The sequence below is a fragment of the Moschus berezovskii genome, chromosome X (assembly GCF_049115385.1).
Source record: "Moschus berezovskii isolate FMDL1 chromosome X, NW_MosBer_1.0, whole genome shotgun sequence".
NCBI lineage: Eukaryota > Metazoa > Chordata > Mammalia > Artiodactyla > Moschidae > Moschus > Moschus berezovskii.
Window position 1 is genome coordinate 122,369,223 of NC_142488.1, and position 20,595 is coordinate 122,389,817.

Consider the following 20,595-nt stretch of genomic DNA (forward strand, 5'->3'; position numbering starts at 1 on the left):
TTTAAATTTAATTTTTTTATTTTTAAGTCCTCCATTACTCCTTTAATTTTAATTTTTATAACCTACTATTACTTTGCAAAAAAAGACCCTATTTTTAAAAGCAAACTTCATATATAGATATTTTATAATTTTTGTGACTTTGTTTTTTTCTTTAATATTGTATTTCTGAGAATCCAACCTCTAGATTTTTAATCTTTGCTTTTTGGTATTTGTTATCAATTTTGTACCTTTAAGAGCCCGATCTTCAGTACCCATTTTTACTTGGGAGCGAGATTACTGGCTTGACTGCTCTCTCCCCCTTTGGACTCTTCTTTTTCTCCACCAGGTTGCCTCTATCTCCTCCCTCCCCCTTCTCTTCCCTACCCAACTCTGTGAATCTCTTTGTGTGTTCCAGACTGTGGAGAACACTTAGGGAACTGATCACTGGCTGGATCTGTCTCTCTCCTTTTGATTCCCCCTTTTCTCCTCCTGGCCACCTCTGTATCCTTCCTCCCTCTTCTCTTCTCCTTGTAACTCTGTGAACCTCTCTGGGTGTTCCTCACTGTGGAGAAACTTTTCGGTTTAACCTATATGTTTTGGCATCAGTGCTGTATAGATGGAGAAGTCTTGAGGCTACTGTAAGAATAAGACTGAAAACCAGAGGCAGGAGGCTCAAGTCCAAATCCTGAGAACACCAGAGAACTCCTGATTCCAGGGAACATTAATTGATAGGAGCTCATCAAACGCCTTCATACCTACACTGAAACCAAGCACCACCCAAAGGCCAACAAGTTCCAGAGCAAAACATACCATGCAAATTCTCCAGCAACACAGGAACACAGCCCTGAGCTTCAATATACAGGCTGCTCAGTCACACCAAACCCATTGACATCTCATAACTCATTACTGGACACTTCATTGCACTCCAGAGAGAAGAAATCCAGCTCCACCCAACAGAACACCGACACAAGATTCCCTAACCAGGAAACCTGACAAGCCACCCGTCCAACCCCACCCACAGCGAGGAAACTCCACAATAAAGAGAATGCCACAAACTGCCAGAAGACGGAAAGGCCACCCCAAACACAGCAATATAAGCAAGATGAATGGGCAGAGAAATATCCAGCAGGTAAAGGAACAGGATAAATGCCCAGCAAACCAAACAAAAGAGGAAGAGATAGGGAATCTACCTGATAAAGAATTCCAAATAACGATAGTGAAAATGATCCAAAATCTTGAAAACAAATTGGAGCTACATATAAATAGCCAGGAGACAAGGATAGAGAAGATGCAAGAAAGATTTAACAAGGACTTAGAAGAAATAAAAAAGAGTCAATATATAATGAATAATGCAATAAAGGAGATCAAAAACTCTCTGGAGGGAACCAACAGTAGAATAACGGAGGCAGAAGACAGGATAAGCGAGTCAGAAGACAAAATGGTAGAAATAAATGAAACAGAGAGGAAAAAAGATAAACGAATTAACAGAAATGAGGACAACCTCAGAGACCTCTGGGACAATGTTAAATGCCCAACATTCAAATCATAAGAGTCCCAGAAGAAGAAGACAAAAAGAAAGACCATGAGAAAATACTTGAGGAGATAATAGTTGACAAATTCCCTAAAATGGGGAAGGAAATAATCACCCAAGTGCAAGAAACCCAGAGAGTCCCTAATAGGATAAACCAAAGGCGAAACACCCCAAGACACATATTAATCAAATTAACAAAGATCAAACACAGAGAACACATATTAAAGGCAGCAAGGGAAAAACAACAAACAACACACAAGGGGATCCCCATAAGGATAACAACTGATCTTTCAATAGCAACTCTTCAGGCCAGGAGGGAATGGCTGCTGCTGCTGCTGCTAAGTCACTTCAGTCGTGTCCGACTCTGTGTGAACCCATAGACGGAAGCCCACCAGGCTCCCCGTCCCTGGGATTCTCCAGGCAAGAACACTGGAGTGGGTTGCCATTTCCTTCTCCAATGTGTGAAAATGAAAAGTGAAAGTGAAGTCACTCAGTCATGTCTGACCCTTAGCGACCCCACGGACTGCAGCCTACCAGGCTCCTCCATCCACGGGATTTTCTAGGCAAGAGTACTGGAGTGGCTTGCCATTGCCTTCTCCGGAGGGAATGGCAGGACACACTTAAAGTGATGAAATAAAATAACGTACAGCCCAGATTACTGTACCCAGCAAGGATCTCACTCAAATATGAAGGAGAAATCAAAAGCTTTACAGAAAAGCAAAAGCAGAGAGAATCCAGCACCACTAAACCAGCTCTCCAACAAATGCTAAAAGAACCCAAAACAGTAAAGTAAATGGCAATGGGATCATACTTATCAATAATTACCTTAAATGTAAATGGGTTGAATGCCCCAACCAAAAGACAAAGACTGGCTGAATGGATATAAAAACAAGACCTCTATATATGCTGTCAACAAGAGACCCACCTCGAAACAAGGGACACATACAGATTGAAAGTGAAGGGCTGGAAAAAGGTATTCCACGAAAATAGAGACCAAAAGAAAGCAGGAGGAGAAATACTCATATCAGATAAAATAGACTTTAAAACAAAGGCTGTGAAAAGAGACAAAGAAGGAAACTACATAATGATCAAAGGATCAATCCAAGGAGCAGCTATAACAATTATAAATATATATACACCCAACATAGGAGCACTGCAATATGTAAGACAAATGCTACCAAGTATGAGAGGGGAAATTAACAAAAACACAATAATAGTGAGAGACTTTAATACCCCACTCGCACCTATGGATAGATCAACTAAACAGAAAATTAACAAGGAAACACAAACTTGAACTGATACAGCAGACCAGTTAAAACTAATTGATATCTTTAGGACATTTCACCCCAAAACAATGAATTTCACCTTCTTCTCAAGGACACATGGAACCTTCTCCAGGATAGATCACATCCTGGGCCATAAATCTAGCCTTGGTAAATTCAAAAAAATTGAAATCATTTCAAGCATCTTTTCTGACCACAATGCAGTAAGATTAGATCTCAATTACATGAGAAAAACTATTAAAAATTCCAACATATGAAGGCTGAACAACACACTGCTGAATAACCAACAAATCACAGAAGAAATCAAAAAAGAAATCAAAATATGCATAGAAGCGAATGAAAATGAAAACACAACAACCCAAAACCTATGGGACACTGTAAAAGCAGTGCTAAGGGAAAGGTTCATAGCAATACAGGCATACCTCAAGAAACAAGAAAAAAGTCAACTAAATAACCTAACTCTACCTTATACTGCAAGAAGATCCAACCAGTCCATTCTAAAGGAGATCAGTCCTGGGTGTTCATTGGAAGGACTGATGCTGAAGCTGAAACTCCAATACTTTGGCCACCTCATGCGACGAGTTGACTCACTGGAAAAGACTCTGATGCTGGGAAAGGTTGGGGGCGGGAGGAGAAGGGGACGACGGAGAATGAGATGGCTGGATGGCATCACCGACTCTGTGGACATGAGTTTGAGTGTACTCCGGGAGTTGGTGATGGACAGGGAGGCCTGGCGTGCTGTAATTCTTGGGGTCGTGGAGAGTCGGACACGACTGAGCGACTGAACTGAACTGAACACCTAAAGCAAAAGGAAAGAAAGAAATGAAGAACCCCAAGGTTAGTAGAAAGAAAGAAATCTTAAAAATTAAAGCAGAAATAAATGCAAAAAAAAAACAAACGAGCCCATAGCAAAAATCAACAAAGCCAAAAGCTGGTTCTTTCAGAAGATAAATAAAATTGACAAACCATTAGCCAGACTCATCAAGAAAACAAAGGGAGAAAAGCCAAATCAATAAACTTAGAAATGAAGAAGGAGAGATCACAACAGACAACACAGAAATACAAAGGATCATAGGAGACTAATATCAGCAACTATATGCCAATAAAATGGACAAATTCTTAGAAAAGTACAACTTTCCAAAACTGAACCAGGAAGAAATAGAAAATCTTAACAGTCCCATCACAAGCACAGAAATTGAAACTGTAATCAGAAATCTTCCAGCAAACAAAAGCCCAGAACCAGACGGCTTCACAGCTGAATTCTACCAAAAATTTAGAGAAGAGCTAACACTTATCCTACTCAAACTCTTCCAGAAAATTGCATAGGAAGGTAAACTGCCAAATTCATTCTATTAGGCCACCATCACCGTAATACCAAAACCAGACAAAGATGACACAAAAAAGAACCACAGGCCAATATCACGGATGAACATAGATGCAAAAATCCTTAACAAAATTCTAGCAAACAGAATCCAATAACACATTAAAAAGATCATACATTTGACCAAGTGGGCTTTATCCCAGGGACGCAAGAATTTTTCAATATCCACAAATCAATCAATGTAATACACCACATTAACAACATGAAAAATAAAACCATATGATTATCTCAATAGATGCAGAGAAAGCATTTTACAAAATTCAACATCCATTTATGATCAAAACCCTCCAGAAAGCAGGAATAGAAGGAACATACCTCAGCAAAATAAAAGCTATATATGACAAACCCACAGCAAACATTATCCTCAATGGTGAAATATTGAAAGCATTTCCCCTAAAGTCAGGAACAAGACAAGGGTGGCCACTCTCATCACGACTATTCAACATAGTTTTGGAAGTTTTGGCCACACCAATCAGAGCAAAAAAAAGACATAAAAGGAATCCAGATTGGAAAAGAAGAAGTAAAACTCTCACTGTTTGCAGATGACATGATCTTCTAAATAGAAAACCCTAAAGACTCTACCAGAAACTTACTAGAACTAATGAATATAGTAAAATCACAGGATATAAAAACAACACACAGAAATCCCTTGCATTCCTATACACTAATAATGAGAAAATAGAATGAGAAATTAAGGAAACAATTCCATTCACCACTGCAATGAAAAGAATAAAATACTTAGGAATATATCTACCTAAAGAAACAAAAGACCTATATATAGAAAACTATAAAACACTGGTGAAAGAAATCAGAGAGGACACTAATAGATGGAGAAATATATCATGTTCATGGACTGGAAGAATCAATGTAGTGAAAATGAGTATACTACCCAAAGTAATCTATAGATTCAATGCAATTCCTATCAAGCTACCAACAGCATTTTTCACAGAGCTAGAACAAATAATTTCACAATTTGTATGGAAATACAAAGAACCTTGAATAGCCAAAGCAATCTTGAGAAAGAAGAATGGAACTGGAGGAATCAACCTGCCTGACTTCAGGCTCTACTACAAAGCTACAGTCATCAAGACAGCATGGTACTAGCACAAAGACAGAAATATATAGATCAATGGAACAAAATAGAAAACCCAGAGATAAACCCATACACCTTATCTTTGACAAAGGAGGCAAGAATATACAATGGAGAAAAGACAATATCTTTAACAAGTGGCGCTGGGAAAACTGGTCAAACCACTTGAAAAAGAATGAAACTAGAACACACCCTAACACCATACACAAAAATAAACTCAAAATAGATTAAAGATCTAACGGTAAGACCAGAAACTATAAAACTCCTAGAGGAGAACATAGGCAAAACACTCTCTGACATAAATCACAGCAGGATCCTCTATGACCCACCTACCAGAATATTGGAAATAAAAGCAAAAATAAACAAATGGGACCTAATTAAAATTAAAAGCTTCTGCACAGCAAAGGAAATATAAGCGAAGTGAAAATACAGCCTTCAGAATGGGAGAAAATAATAGCAAATGAAGCAACTGACAAAGAATTAATCTCAAAACTATACAAGCAACTCCTGAAACTCAACTCCAGAAAAATAAACGACCCAATCAAAAAATGGGCCAAAGAACTAAACAGACATTTCTCCAAAGAAGACATACAGGTGGCTAACAAACACATGAAAAGATGCTCAACATCCCTCATAATCAGAGAAATGCAAATCAAAACCACAATGAGGTACCATCTCACGCCAGTCACAATGACTGCTATCCAAAAGTCTACAAGCAGTAAATACTGGAGAGAGTGTGAAGAAAAGGGAACCTTATTACACTGTTGGTGGGAATGCAAACTAGTAAAGCCACTATGGAGAACAGTGTGGAAATTCGTTTAAAAACTGGAAATAGAATTACCATATGACCCAGCAATCCCACTGCTGGGCATACACACCGAGGAAACCAGAATTGAAGGAGACACATGCACCCCAATGTTCATCGCAGCACTGTTTATAATAGCCAGGACATGGAAGCAACCTAGATGTCCATCTGCAGATGAATGGATAAGAAAGCTTTGGTACATATACACAATGGAGTATTACTCAGCAATTAAAAAGAATACATTTGAATCAGTTCTAATGAGGTGGATGAAACTGGAGCCTATTATACAGAGTGAAGTAAGCCAGAAGAAAAAACACGAATACAGTATGCTGCTGCTGCTGCTAAGTTACTTCAGTCGTGTCCAACTCTGTGTGACCCTATAGACGAAAGCCCACCAGGTTCCCCTGTCCCTGGGATTCTCCAGGCAAGAACACTGGAGTGGGTTGCCATTTCCTTCTCCAATGTGTGAAAGTAGAAAGTGAAAAGTGAAAGTGAAGTCGCTCAGTCGTGTCCGACCCTTAGCGACCCCACGGACTGCAGCCTACCAGGCTCCTCCATCCACGGGATTTTCTAGGCAAGAGTACTGGAGTGGCTTGCCATTGCCTTCTCCCCAATACAGTATACTAACGCATATATATGGAATTTAGAAAGATGGTAACGATAACCCTGTATACGAGACAGCAAAAGATACACTGATGTATAGAACAGTCTTTTGGACTCTGTGGGAGAGGGTGAGGGTGGGATGATTTGGGAGAATGGTATTGAAACATGTATATTATCATATGTGAAATGAATCGCCAGTCCAAGTTCAATGCATGATACAGGATGCTCGAGGCTGGTGTATTGGGATGAACCAGAGGGATGGGATGGGGAGGGAGGTGGGTTGGGGGTTCAAGATGGGGAACACATGTACTCCCGGGGTGGATTCATGTCAATGTATAGCAAAACCAATACAATAGTGTAAAGTAATTAGCCTCCAATTAAAATAAATATATTTATATTAAAAATAAATAAATAAAAGGGATATATAGATATATATGTAACAGATTCCCTTTGCTGTACACCTGAAACTAACACAACATTGTAAATCAGCTAAATTCCAATAAAAATTAAGAAATAAAAAAAAATAAAAATATAGGCAGTGGGTTTTGGCTGGCTTTGAGTCCCTGTAAGAAAAAGAAAAGTACATGCAAATCCATAGAGACAGAAAGCAGATCAGTGGTTGTCAGGAGTTGGGGATAGGGGTGGGAAACTGGGAATGAGAATGTAATGGATATGGGGTTTCTTTCATGGGTGATGGAAAGTCCTAGAATTAGACAGTGACAGTTGTTGCAAAGCTTTGTGAATATGCTAAAAAAAAAAACACTGTATTGTGCATTCTAAAAGGGTAAACATATGGTATGTGAATAATATCTCAATTTTGTAAAAAAAAAAAAAAAGCAGTAGGAATATACAAATCAGACACAAGAAGAAAATTTCAGGCCACCCTGAACTTTGTGCACAATTCTGTGCAGCAGTTCAGCCTTTGGGAAACCCTGGGGACTTTGAATGGTCATTATCAAGCAGCATTGTACCCTTGGGTGTGCATAGCACCTGCCAGGTGGGAGCTTGGCTAGTGTCCCAGGAGCAGCATTTTATGCATGGGCCCTGAAGCTGTGATCCAGGGTCAAATATTTACACCAGTCGGAATGGCTTTCTATCTGTGGGTGGAGGGAGTTTCTACTTTCATATGTTCCCAGAGAACATTGGTACTCAAATAATATGCTGCCAGGCCTGTCTCAACCCAGACATAGCAGCAACTACACAAACCCCAGGGCTTTGAAGAAAACTAGGACCAAAGAGCACTTAGCAACCACCAGTTTATGAAACCAAGGACAAAGCCCAAAGACAAAAACCAGGAGCTGTAAATGGGAGATGCCATTAAAAAAAGAGAGAGAGGTAATTTCTGTGGCCTTACTATGAGAGTCCAAGATGACAAATTAGAAGAGCTAACATATATGCTAGGTATTGTGATAAGTGTTTCAGTTCAGTTCAGTTCAGTTCAGTCGCTCAGTCATGTCCGACTCTTTGTGACCCCATGAATCACAGCACACCAGGCCTCCCTGTCCATCACCAACTCCTGGAGTTCATTCAAACTCACCTCCATCGAGTCGGTGATGCCATCCAGCCATCTCATTCTCTGTCTTCCCTTTCTCCTCCTGTCCCCAATCCCTCCCAGCATCAGAGTCTTTTCCAGTGAGTCAACTCTTTGTATGAGGTGGCCAAAGTATTGGAGTTTCAACTTTAGCATCAGTCCTTCCAATGAACACCCAGGACTGATCTCCTTTAGAATGGACTGGTTGGATCTCCTTGCAGTCCAAGGGACTTGCAAGAGTCTTCTCCAACACCACAGTTTAAAAGCATCGATTCTTCAGCGATCAGCTTTCTTTACAGTCCAACTCTCACATCCATACATGACCACGGGAAAAACCATAGCCTTGACTAGACGGACCTTGGTTGGCAAAGTAATGTCTCTGCTTTTTAATATGCTATCAAGGTTGGTCATAACTTTCCTTCCAAGGAGTAAGCATCTTTTAATTTCCTGGCTGCAATCAGCATCTGCAGTGATTTTGGAGCCCCCAAAAATAAAGTCAGCCACTGTTTCCACTGTTTCCCCATCTATTTCCCATGAAGTGATGGGACCAGATGCCATGATCTTTGTTTTCTGAATGTTTAGCTTCAAGCCAACTTTTTCACTCTCCTCTTTCACTTTCATCAAGAGTCTTTTTAGTTCCTCTTCAATTTCTGCCATAAGGGTGGTGTCATCTGCATATCTGAGGTTATTGATATTTCTCCCAGCAATCTTGATTCCAGCTTGTGCTTCTTCCAGCCCAGCTTTCCTCATGCTGTACTCTGCATAGAAGTTAAATAAGCAGGGTGACAATATACAACCTTGACGTACTCTTTTTCCTATTTGGAACCAGTCTGTTGTTCCATGTCCAGTTCTAAAGCCTTCCTCAGCGATCAGTGCAAAGAAATAGAGGAAAACAACAGAATAGGAAAGACAAGAGATCTCTTTAAGAAAATTAGAGATACCAAGAGAACATTTCATGCAAAGATGGGCTCAATAAAAGACAGAAATGGTATGGACCTAACAGAAGCAGATATTAAGAAGCGGTGGCAAGAATACACAGGAGAACTGTACAAAAAAGATCTTCATGACCAAATGATCACGATGGTGTGATCACTCACCTAGAGCCAGACATCTTGGAATGTGAAGTCAAGTGGGCCTTAGAAAGCATCACTATGAACAAAGCTAGTGGAGGTGATGGAATTCCAGTTGAGCTATTTCAAATCCTGAAAGATGATGCTGTGAAAGTGCTGCACTCAATATGCCAGCAAATTTGGAAAACTAAGCAGTGGCCACAGGACTGGAAAAGGTCAGTCTTCATTCCAATCCCAAAGAAAGACAATGCCAAAGAATGCTCAAACTACCGCACAATTGCACTCATCTCACACGCTAGTAAAGTAATGCTCAAAATTCTCCAAGCAAGGCTTCAGCAATACATGAACCGTGAACTTCCAGATGTTCAAGCTGGTTTTAGAAAAGGCAGAGGAACCAGAGATCAAATTGCCAACATCTGCTGGATCATGGAGAAAGCAAGAGAGTTCCAGAAAAACATCTGTTTCTGCTTCATTAACTATGCCAAAGCTTTTGACTGTGTGGATCACATAAGTGTTTAGAAATACATATTCATTTTGTTCCCATAGTAACTCTACGAGGTAGGTACTATTGCAATTCTCGTTGTATTTATGAGGACACGTAGGAACAGAGAGTTTAAGTAACTAACTAAAAGTCACACAGTTACCAAGATGTGGTCTGTGTCCTTAGCCCAGCCCACAGTAATTGTTAGCTGGGTTATGCTGAAGTCAAGAAAGAACATGGACGCCCGGCTTCTACAACGTGAGGGAGGAGGGCAATAGGTCCAGGGGAACACAGGGACAGTCAAAGACAGCTGAATTCGCAGCATCTATCCTTGCTGATTTTATTGCTGGAAGGAGTCATTCACACTGTGTGATCAGGGAAGGGACAGGATGCTACAGGGTGGAGTGTCCTGGGTAGAGCAGGGAGTGGTTTTGTTCAGCCTTCACTCACTCAGAGATGTGTGTGAGAGATAAGGGGAAGATACAGGGATGCCCTTTGTCCTGAGTCCTAGTTTCACTCACCAGATGAGGACGAACTTGACCTGTGAAAAGCTGCCCTTAGCCCTGGAAGCGGAGAAGGCAATGGCAAGCCACTCCAGTACTCTTGCCTAGAAAATCCCATGGATGGAGCAGCCTGGTAGGCTGCAGTCCGTGGGGTCGCTAAGGGTCGGACACGACTGAGCGACTTCACTTTCACTTTCCACTTTCACACATTGGAGAAGGAAATGGCAACCCACTCCAGTGTTCTTGCTTGGAGAATCCCAGGGACGGGGGACCCTGGTGGGCTTCCATCTATGGGGTCACACAGAGTCGGACACGACTGAAGTGACTTAGCAGCAGCAGCAGCAGCAGCCCTGGAAGAGAGGCGAGGCGTCCAGGCAGGTCTCTGTCTCCATCTAGCGGCCACTATGGGGAACGACACCCAGAGGTGACCCTACAGCTGAGAGCCGAACTCAAGTTGGGAGGAGAATAGAGGGGTTCTGAGCTCCAAGGGTTCAGGGGAAGGGTGGGAGGTTGTGTGAACATAAATTCCCTTGAATCATATGTAAAAGCAGCTCCGGGGCATTTCCCCGCAGCGGTCACCAGGTCTGCAGAGGCTTTTGTTAGGCACACAAGTTCAGAACCACAGCTGGAGTGTCGGAAAGTGGGGCCCAGGGCAGGTGGCTCCAGGCTGGGGGACCCTCCCCCTGTGTCGGAGTCTGGTGAGCAGAGAGGCCGCAAGCGGGGCCCAGCCCTGCGCCCTCTGCTCACAGAGGCAGGACGTTGGAGGGGGAACTGCACCCATGAGACCTGGGTGGTGGCGTTCGGGCCCTCTTGGTATTCAGAGGGCCGGGCGGGCCTCCTGAGAGGGACCCCTGGGACGGCTCACCGCTCCTTATCGGTCAGAGGCTGGCCCGTCAGCTCTCGGGGCCTTGCTTCCCTCAGCAGCCCACAGGCTGGCACAGGCCCAGCCTGTCGCCCAGGCTCTCCATCCCTCCCTTTGCTGTAAGACCCGGGACTCTGCCTCCTCCCGTCTCTGTAGCTGCCACCTCCACTCCTCCCTTTGGTTGCCCTTTACCCTGGAGGCCTGGCTGCAGAGGGGGCCGGAGCCCACCAGCACCTCCCTTCCTGGGCCTCGGATGCTGGGCACGTACGTAGAGCATCCTGCTTCAGGGGCTGTGCTCCATCAGGCATGAGACGTTCAGGGCACAGACAGCAGGGCTACTAACACTACTAACCAACCACTAACACTACTAACCAACCACTAACACTACTAACCAACCACTAACACTACCAACTAAGTACTAACACTACTAACTACTAGCACCACCAACTAACTACCAGCACCACCAACGACTAACACTACTAACCACTAACACTACTAACTACTAGCACCACCAACTACTAACACTAGTAACTACTAGCACCACTAACTAATAAACTACTAACTAGCTACTAACAATACTACCGAGAGCAGCAGGCAGCAGAGCGCCTTCCAGAGGTCTCGGAGGCCCCATTGCGGGTCTGTGGGTTTCTTCTGCCTTTGACTCAGTGCTGACACCTGGAGGCCCACTTGGGCTCCTGTCCTTCCCGTCTCTGATGGTTGACTCTACGTACATTCCCCTGTTTTAGTGTGCTGCCTTGAAGCATACTCTCTGACCTGAATTCCATTCCTATCCCGAGGAAGTAAGGATTCTTCTGATCTGCGGAGGAGTTTCTCTAACTCCAGATCCCCTTAAACTTTTTTTCTTGCATTAAGAAAACTTCACTTATTCATATTTAAAGACGGCATGCATGCTTATCCGCTCAGTCATGTCCAACTCTGTGGGATCCTGTGGACTGTAGTACGCCAGGCTCCTCTGACCACGGAGATTTTTCAGGCAAGAATACTAGAGTGGGTTGCCATTTCCTCCTCCAGGGGATTTTCCCCACCCAGGGATCGAACCCGTGTCTCCTGCATTGCAGGTGGATTCTTTATCCACTAGCCACCAGGAAAGCCCAATATATGCTTCTATTTGCAGTGTAAACCAACCTCACATAGGGTTGTGCAGGAGAGCTGAGACTTTTTTCTCAATTTCTTGAGAAAATTATTCTCAGATGAACTTAATTGCCCCTTATCTGCACAGGAATTGATAGTCAAAGATCTAGTGGTAAGAGGATACTGGTTCATCTTAGAAATACTAGCATGGGCAAGACCAAATCTAAGCCACCCCAAAGTCATGTTGATCTGGATACTGTTTGTGAGTCTGGGATAAATTCAGGTAGAGGTGGGTGAGTTAGAGTATCAAGACTGAGGTGAAAGACCTTGGGAGCTTATTAGAACAGGCAAGAACCAATGTAATCAAGTAGGTAAGTCTGAAGGACTGATGCTGAAGCTGAAACGCCAGTACTTTGGCCACCAGATGTGAAGAAATGACTCATTGGCAAAGACCCTGATGTTGGGCAACATTGAAGGCAGAAGGAAAAGGGGATGACAGAGGATGAGATGGTTGGATGTCATCACCGACTCGATGGACATGAGTTTGAGTAAACTCCAGGAGTTGGTGATGGACAGGGAGGCCCGGCATGCTGTAGTCCATGGGGTTGCAAAGAGTCGGACACGACTGAGGGACTGAACTGAAGTGAAGTATGAACCACAATGAATGAGAAAGGCAAAGACCAGAGCTTGAAAAGCTATATGAAACATTCAGTTCAGTTCAGTCGCTCAGTCGTATCCAACTCTTTGCGACCCCATGAACCACAGCACACCAGGCCTCCCTGTCCATCCCCAATGCCCGGAGTTCACTCAAACTCATGTCCATCGAGTCAGTGATGCCATCCAGCCATCTCATTCTCTGTCGTCTGCCGGGAGCCAGCGAGGGAAATCCTACCCGTGGCAAAGGTCAACTGGGGAAGAGGCCTGACGGGCAAAGGCTAATCAGGACTCAAGGAACCCCCTGGACTTACCTGAGCATCTACCCCAAAGAAAACCGGAGTCTGACTGCTTTACTATCTTACGCCTCTTACCAAGTCCTCTAATACTTACGGGGGCTTCCCCCCAACCACCTTTCTCTGAAAACATTAATTCAGAGCTGTAGTTAAAAAGTTCTCCTCGGCTTAATAGGAGTGTTCCAATCCAAGCCCCTCTGATAGCTTTCTAACTTGCATGACAAGTTTGTCCGGGCTCTTACAACTATGAGTGTGACTGTTTATAGCCTCCCAGCCATGCAAGGACAGAAAGCCTAATATTCTAAAATACAGGAATCTGTTGAAGAAGTTAAAATCATTAGAATAGTACTAAAAAAGATTTCATTGTTGAATCAATGCTTGCTGCAGTTTCCTCTATCTATTGTATCCTTGGAAATATATTAATCACATATAGAGAATATAAGTAGTAGCCTTTGATTTAACCACATCAGGTCTTAAGTTAATAAATTCCTTTCTTGCAGCTCACTACACCGGTGCCTTATAGGAATGTAACTTTGTCATGTGTCTAGCACCTAACTTTAGGAAAGTCACCTTAAAAGAATATAAGCCTTTTACTTGCTAACTAACCTATTGTTAGGAGAGAGGGCCATAAAACTGTTAGCAGGCCCCCTGGCCAGAAGATGATGTAAACCACCTAAAACTTTTATCACGAGACACACAAAAATAAGCCCTGATCCTGATAAGAATCAAGACTGCTGACCCCACGTGATTTTGGCGTGACTCTATACCTCCCTTTCTCTGTTTCTTATGCGCATAACTTAGGGTATAAAAGCAGCACTGGAAAGGAAAGTTTGGGCCTTGCTCACTGAAGCTTGGTCTCCCCGTGTCGTTCTTTCTCTTTTTCCATCCTTTTCTCTATTCTCCTTTTTCTGGTTGAGATCCTTGGAGCGCTGGGCCCTCTGAGTTTACTTATCTGCCTGGGCTTCTAAGACCCACTCGAGGGGGTGCCCTGGTGGGGTGCCTCCAGCGATTCGAGAGGGCGCCTGCGGCCTACATAAACAGAGCAAACCCCTTGCTGGGGTTTTATTGGTTTCCAGCGTAAACCAAGGAATCATCAGCCCCTGTCTCTCTCTTTCTCTCTCTCTCTCTCTCTGACGCCGACGCCGTTCATCCCGAGGATACCCTGGGCCATATCGAGGCTGGTCCCCGATAGTCGTCCCCGTCTCCTCCCACCCCCAATCCCTCCCAGCATCAGAGTCTTTTCCAGTGAGTCAACTCGTCGCATGAGGTGGCCAAAGTATTGGAGTTTCAGCTTTAGCATCAGTCCTTCCAGTGAACACCCAGGACTGATCTCCTTTAGAATGGACTGGTTGGATCTCCTTGCAGTGCAAGGGACTCTCAAGAGTCTCCTCCAACACCACAGTTCAAAAGCATCAATTCTTCGGCGATCAGCTTTCTTCACAGTCCAACTCTCACATCCATACATGACCATGGAAAAAACCATAGCCTTGACTAGACGGACCTTGGTTGGCAAAGTAATGTCTCTGCTTTTTAATATGCTATCTAGGCTGGTCATAACTTTCCTTCCAGGGAGCAAGCGTCTTTTAATTTCATGGCTGCAATCAGCATCTGCAGTGATTTTGGAGCCCAAAAAAATAAAGTCTGACACTGTTTCCACTGTTTCTCCATCTATTTCCCATGAAGTGATGGGACCAGATGCCATGATCTTCGTTTTCTGAATGTTGAGCTTCAAGCCAAACTTTTCACTCTCCTCTTTCACTTTCATCAAGAGGCCTTTGAGTTCCTCTTCACTTTCTGCCATAAGGGTGGTGTCATCTGCATATCTGAGGTTATTGCTATTTCTCCCAGCAATCTTGATTCCAGCTTGTGCTTCTTCCAGCCCAGCGTTCCTCATGATGTACTCTGCATATAAGTTAAATAAGCAAGGTGACAATATACAGCCCTGATGCACTCCTTTTCCTATTTGCAACCAATCTGTTGTTCCATGTCCAGTTCTGACTGTTGCTTCCTGACCTGCATACAGGTTTCTCAAGAGGCAGGTCAGGTGGTCTGGTATTCCCATCTCTTTCAGAATGTTCCACAGTTTATTGTGATCCACACAGTCAAAGGCTTTGGCATAGTCAATGAAGCAGAAATAGATGTTTTTCTGGAACTCTCTTGCTTTCTCCATGATCCAGCAGATGTGGGCAATTCGATCTCTGGTTCCTCTGCCTTTTCTAAAACCTGCTTGAACATCTGGAAGTTCACGATTCACATATTGCTGAAGCCTGGCTTGGAGAATTTTGAGCATGACTTTGCTAGTGCCTGAGACGAGTGCAATTGTGCAGTAGTTTGAGCATTCTTTGGCATTGCCTTTCTTATGAATTGGAATGAAATCTGACCTTTTCCAGTCCTGTGGCCACTGCTGAGTTTTCCAAATTTGCTGGCATATTGAGTGCAGCACTTTCACAGCATCATCTTTCAGGATTTGAAATAGCTCAACTGGAATTCCATCATCTCCACTAGCTTTGCTCATAGTGATGCTTCCTAAGGCCCACTTGACTTCACATTTCAGGATGTCTGGCTTTAGGTGAGTGATCACACCATCATGGTTATCTGGGTCATGAAGATCTTTTTTGTATAGTTCTTCTGTGTATTCTTGCCACCTCTTCTTAATATCTTCTGCTTCTGTTAGGTCCATACCATTTCTGTCCTTTATCGAGCCCATCTTTGCATGAAATGTTCCCTTGGAATCTCTAATTTTCTTGAAGAGATCTCTAGTCTTTCCCAGTCTATTGTTTTCCTCTATTTCTTTGCAGTGATCACTGAGGAAGGCTTTCTTATCTCTCCTTGCTAATGCTTTGGAACTCTGCATTCAAATGGGTATATCTTTCCTTTTCTCCTTTGCTTTTGGCTTCTCTTCTTTTCATAGCTATTTGTAAGGCCTTCTCAGACAGCTATTTTGCCTTTTTGTATTTCTTTTTATTGGGTATGGTCTTGATCCCTGTCACCTGTACAATGTCATGAACTTCTGTCCATAGTCCATTAGACACTCTATCAGATCTTGTCCCTTAAATCTATTTCTTACTTCCACTTTATAATCGTTAGGGATTTGATTTAGGTCATACCTGAATAGTCTAGTGGTTTTCCCTACGTTTTCAGTTTAAGTCTGAATTTGGCAATAAGGAGTTCATGATCTGAGCCACAGTCAGCTCTGGTCTTGTTTTTGCTGACTGTATAGAGCTTCTCCATCTTTGATACTCAATGATAACGCGAACTTAAAAAAAAAAAAGAAACAGGGGAGCACGGGAAGATGGCGGAGGAATAGGACGGGGCGGCCACTTTCTCCCCCACAAAATCAACAAAAGAACATTTGAACGCTGAGTAAATCCCACAAAAAAACTTCTGAATACTGGCAGAGGACATCAGGCACTCAGAAAAGCAGCCCACAGTCGACGAAAGGAGGTAGGAAATGGATAAAAAGATAAAAACAGAGACAAAAGAGGGAGGGCCGGAGCTCCGTCCCGGGAAGGGAGGCTTTAAAAAAAAAGAGAGAAGTTTCCAAACACCTGGAAACACTGGCGAGTGGAACCTCAGAGGGCCGCATAACTGGGAGACAAAAGACATAAATAATTAAAACTCACAGACTAAGTGCACAGAGGAAACTCTCAGCGGAGAAGCGGCGCAGACACCCGCGCCCCTCACTAGCAGGCGGGGGCTGGGCAGGGAGGCGCCGGCAGTGGCGCTCAGAGGGAGAACCGGTGGCGGCACTTAGAGGGAGAACCGGGCTTGAACGCCCCAGGGCAAACTGAGGGCTCGAACTTAAGATACCAGAGCAGAGGTTGCAGCGGAAGGGCGAGAGGGCTGGAAAAAGCCTGCGAAAAGCCCCAAGCCAGCCCCGCCCACAGAACCGGGCACTGAGCAGAGCGAGCCGGCAGTGGGCGGCCCAGCCCCCAGCCCCCACCGACGCGGGCGGGGAGGGCAGCCAGCGCCGGGGTGGGGGCAGCCGCGGCCCCAGAGAGGCTTCCCGTGCCAAGCTACAGGCAGGCTTCCTTGCTGGCCAGGACTTCTTGGGTTCGGGCCGGTTGATATCCGCCTGAGAAAGTGCGCTGGTTGTACTCCCAAAAAACCGAGCAGCAGGGACTGGGAAGGCGATAAGTCGCAGCGACCGCGCTCGCCAAACGCCTGGTCACCTGAGCTGCTAGGACCGGGGAAGGCACAAAACGCAGGCCCAGCCAAGTCTGCGCCTTTGTCGAGTACCCAAGGACCTGAACCTGAGCCGCTCAGACCTGGGAAGTGCATGCAACCCAGTGCCAGCCGCGGACAGCTCGCAGCAGAGCAAACTAAAGCCTAAGCAGCATAAACAGGGAAAGCACACACGCCTCGAGCGGGAGCATTCCCAGTGTAGCTGAGACACCGCGAGCACTCCCCACAGATGCCAGGGATATTTGTTAGCTGTTCCTCCCTCCCCATAGCAGGACTGAATAGGAGAGCCGGGGGTAAAAAAAAAAAAAAGTGTCCACCATCGCATCCTGGTATCAGGACAGGAATTAGACACTGAGGAGACCAGAAAACAGAAGAGCTTTTTCAACAGAAGGAACTGCCTTGGAAGTAACAGAGGGAGAAGCCTTGAGCCTCCTGCAAGAATAAGACTGAAAACCAGAGGCAGAGGCTTAAGGCCAAATCCTGAGAACACCAGAGATCTCCTGTTCCAGAGAACATTAATTGATAGGTACTCATCAAATGCCTCCATACATACACTGAAACCAGGCACCACCCAAGGGTCAACAAGTTTCAGTGAAAGACATACTACGCAAGCTATCCAGCAACACAGGAGAATAGCACTGATCTATATATACAGGCTGCCCAAAGCCACCCCAAACCCACTGACATCTCAAACTCATTACTGGACAATTCATTGCACTCCAGAGAGAAGAAATCCAGCTCCACCCACCAGAACATCGACTCAAGCTTCCCTAACCACAGAACCTTGACAAGTCACCCATCCAACCCCACACACAATGAGGTAACTACATAATAAAGAGAACTCCACAAACTGTCAGAAGACGGAAAGGCCACCCCGAACACAGCAATATAAGCAAGATGAAGAGGCAGAGAAATACCCAACAAGTAAAGGAACAAGATAAATGCCCACCAACACAAACAAAAGAGGAAGATATAGGGAACCTACCCAATAAAGTATTTCGAATTTTAATTGTGAAAATGATTCAAAATCTGGAAAGCAAAATGGAGTTACAGATAAATAAACTGGAGAAAAGGATTGAGAAGATGGAAGAAATGTTCAATAAGGAATTAGAGGAAATAAAAAAGAGTCAAAATACAATGAATAATACAATAGATGAGATCAGAAACACTCTCGAGGGCACAAACAGTAGAATAACGGAGGCAGAAGACAGGATAAGCGAGCTAAAAGATAGAATTGTAGAAATAAATGAAACAGAGACAGAAAAAGAAAAAAGAATTTTAAAAAATGAGGACAATATTAGAGACATATGGGACAATATTAAACGCCCCAACATTCGAATCATAGGAGTCCCAGAAGAAGGCAAAAAGAAAGACCATGAAAGAATACTTGAGGAGATAATAGTTGAAAATTTCCCTAAAATGGGAAGGAAATAATCATCCAAGTCCAAAAAACACAGAGAGTCCCTAACAGGATAAAGCCAAGGCTAAATACCCCAAGGCACATATTAATCAAATTAACAAAGATCAAACACAAAGAAAAAATATTAAAAGCAGCAAGGGAAAAACAACAAATAACACACAAGGGGATCCCCATAAGGATAACAGCTGATCTTTCAACAGAAACTCTACAGGCCAGGAGGGAATGGCAAGACATACTTAAAGTGATGAAAGAAAATAGCCTACAGCCCAGATTACTGTACCCAGCAAGGATCTCATTCAAATATGAAGGAGAAATCAAAAGCTTTACAGACAAGCAAAAGCTGAGAGAATTCAGCATCACCAAACCAGCATTCCAACAAATGCTAAAGGATCTTCTCTAGAAAGGAAACACAGAAAGGGTGTATAAACTCAAACCCAAAGCAATAAAGAAAATGGCAACGGGATCATCCTTATCAATAATTACCTTAAACGTAAATGGGTTGAATGCCCCAACCAAAAGACAAAGGCTAGCTGAATGGATACAAAAACAAGACCCCCATATATGTTGTCTACAAGAGACCCACCTCAAATCGAGGGACACATACAGACTGAAAGTGAAGGGCTAGAAAAAGATATTCCATGCAAATAGAGACCAAAAGAAAGCAGGAGTAGCAATACTCATATCAGATAAAATAGATTTTAAAACAAAGGCTGTGAAAAGAGACAAAGAAGGAAACTACATAATGATCAAAGGATCAATCCAAGAAGAAGATATAACAATTATAAATATTTATGCACCCAAAATAGGAGCACCGCAATATGTAAGACAATTACTAACAAGTATGAAAGGGGAAATTAACAATAACACAATAATAGTGGGAGACTTTAATACCCCACTTACATCTATGGATAGATGAACTAAACAGAAAATTAACAAGGAAACAAAAACTTTAAATGATTCAATAGACCAGTTAGACCTAATAGATATCTATAGGACATTTCACCCCAAAACAATGAATTTCACCTTTTTCTCAAGCGCACACGGAACCTTTTCCAGGATAGATCACATCCTGGGCCATAAATCTAGCCTTGGTAAATTCAAAAAAATTGAAATCATTCCAAGCATCTTTTCTGACCACAATGCAGTAAGATTAGATCTCAATTACAGGAGAAAACCTATTAAAAATGCCAACATATGGAGGCTGAACAACACACTGCTGAATAATGAACAAATCATAGAAGAAATCAAAAGAGAAATTAAAATATGCATAGAAATGAATGAAAATGAAAACACAACAACCCAAAACCTCTGGGACACTATAAAAGCAGTGCTAAGGGGCAAGTTCATAGCAATACAGGCACACCTCAAGAAACAAGAAAAAAGTCAACTAAATAACCTAACTCTACATCTAAAGCAACTAGAAAAGGAAGAAATGAAGAACCCCAGGGTTAGCAGAAGGAAAGAAATCATAAAAATTAGGGCAGAGATAAATGCAAAAGAAACAAAAGAGACCATAGCAAAAATCAACAAAGCCAAAAGCTGGTTCTTTGAGAAGGTAAATAAAATTGACAAACCACTAGCCAGACTCATCAAGAAAGAAAGGGAGAAGAACCAAATCAATAAAATTAGAAATGAAAATGGAGAGATCACAACTGACAACACAGAAATACAAAGGATTATTAGAGAATACTATCAGCAATTATATGGCAATAAAATGAATAACTTGGAAGAAATGGACAAATTCCTAGAAAAGTACACCTTGCCAAAACTGAACCAAGAAGAAAGAGAAAATCTGAACAGACCCATCACAAGCATGGAAATAGAGGAAG